Raw genomic sequence first — 2,458 nt, 5'->3', positions numbered from 1 at the left:
ATTATAAAATATGTGTACACCACAAGTAATAAATAATACAAAGATAAAAGAAAAAGTTAATGTAGGCCCCATTTCTCCCTTACAGCCTAATTCCTCTTCCCTGAGATAACCATGTCTCTAAGGTGTGAGATTCTTCCACAGTTTTCTTTTTTTTTAAGACTTTACTTATTTTTTGAGAGGTAGAGTTATAGACACTGAGAGGGAGAGACTGAGAGAAAAGTCTTCCTTCCGCTAGTTCACTCCCTAAATGGTGTCAACAGCCAGAGCTACGCCAATCAGAAGCCAAGAGCCAGGAGCTTCTTCTGGGTCTCCCATGTGGGTTCAGGGGCCCAACCACTTGGGCCATCTTCCACTGCTTTCCCAAGCCATAGTAGTGTTCTGGATCAGAAGAGGAGCAGCAGAGACTCGAACCGGCGCCCATATGAGTTGCCTGCGCTTTAGACCAGGGCTCTAAATTGCTGTGTGTATTGCAGCAATTTGAAATAAAGATAGATTATATATATATATATATACATATAAAAATATAAATATGCTTAGAAATTTTTGTGCTTAGAAATTTAAAGCATTCTTCATCATACCTCCTAGGACAAAGAAAAGATATTAGGAAAATCATATACCATGGCCATGGGAGATTTATACCAGTAATGTAAGGACAGCTAAATATTACAACATTTATCAATAAAATCTGCCATACTGATATTAGGAAGAAAATTCATGTGACTGTCTCCCCTACTACTTTGAAAACAAAACAAAACCAAACCAAACCCCTGGGGCAGGTGTTTGGCCTCACGGTTAAGCCATGTCAAAGCCCACGGTCCTGATCCCGCTTCAGCTCCCATTCAGCTTCTGCTCATGTGCGCCCTGGGGGGCAGCAGTGACGGTCAAGTAGCTGGGTCCCTGCTACCCATGTGGGAGACTGGAATTGTGTTCCTGGTTCTGGGCTTTGGCCCGCCAGCCACTGTAGGGATTTGGGGATTGGGCCAGCATATGAAAGCTCTTTCTGTGTAACTGTTTCATTCTTTCTGTCTCTGTCTCTCAAATAACTAAATAAAATTTTAAAAAGGTTTGACAAAATATCAACATGATCAAAAGGACACTACAAGATAAAGGAATGTACAGACATCCTTAGTGTGATTATGTGAGAGGAGACTTCAAAGTGTACTTGGAAAATGAGACCAAAAGATAGTTTATTTAGTGCATATTATGAAAAAGCTATGCAAGGAATTCAAAAAATCAACAACAAAATACTTAGGCATTTTCTATGAACTTTTTGAGGTATTTTGTATATTATACATATGTGTGTGTGCACATTTATATGTAAACACACATGAGCACTTTATTAAGAAATAGTGCAAGGCCGGCACCGCAGCTTACTAGGCTAATCCTCTGCCTTGCAGCGCTGGCACACCGGGTTCTAGTCCAGGTCAAGGCGCCGGATTCTGTCCCGGTTGCCCCCCTTCCAGGCCAGCTCTCTGCTGTGGCCCGGGAGTGCAGTGGAGGATGGCCCAAGTCCTTGGGCCCTGCACCCCATGGGAGACCAGGAGAAGCACCTGGCTCCTGCCATCGGATCAGTGCAGTGCACCGGCCGCAGCGCGCCGGCCGCGGCGGCCATTGGAGGGTGAACCAATGGCAAAAGGAAGACCTTTCTCTCTGTCTCTCTCTCTCACTGTCCACTCTGACTGTCAAAAAAAAAAAAAAAAAGAAAAAAAGAAAAAAGAAGAAGAAGAAGAAGAAGAAGAAGAAGAAGAAGAAGAAGAAGAAGAAGAAGAAGAAGAAGAAGAAGAAGAAGAAGAAGAAGAAGAAATAGTGCAGAGGGGCCGGCGCTGTGGCATAGTGGGTGAAGCCGCTGCCTGTGGCACCGACATCCCATACCCATATGGGCACCACCAAACCAACTCCACCTCCAATCCATCTCTCTGCTACAGCCTGGGAAAGCAGTGTAAGATCGCCCAAGTGGTTGGGCCCTTGCACTCGCGTGGGAGACGTAGAGGGGGCTCCTGGCTCCTGGCTTCAGATTGGCACAGCTCCAGCTGTTGCGGCCAACTGGGGAGTCAACCAGTGGATGGGAGATTCTCTCTCTCTCTCTCTCTCTGCCTTTCCTTCTCTCTGTGTGTGACTCTGACTTTCAAATAAATAAATGAATCTTTTTAAAAAAAGTAATAAGTTGTGCAGGAACAAAGAAAGAAGACCACTATTTCAATTAATGCTGTCCCATAAGTATGAGTTAATGTAATTGTTCAGGAGAAAATAAGTAAGCACAACAATTTTAAAAGAAGTAGAACTGTACCCTTAGATGATATAATAGTAAGAAGCCTCTAGCTAATCAATGTTAACTATAGGTGAGTTTAGAAAAGTAATAACCTGGGGGCCGGCACTGTGGCACAACGGGTTAGCGCCCTGGCCTGCAGCACTGGCATCCCATATGGGCACCAGTTTGAGACCTGGCTGCTCCTCTTCC

Source organism: Oryctolagus cuniculus, chromosome 18, assembly GCF_964237555.1.
Source record: "Oryctolagus cuniculus chromosome 18, mOryCun1.1, whole genome shotgun sequence".
In the NCBI taxonomy this organism is placed as follows: domain Eukaryota; kingdom Metazoa; phylum Chordata; class Mammalia; order Lagomorpha; family Leporidae; genus Oryctolagus; species Oryctolagus cuniculus.
The sequence above is the reverse complement of the archived record's forward strand: the minus strand, read 5'-3'. Positions refer to the sequence as shown.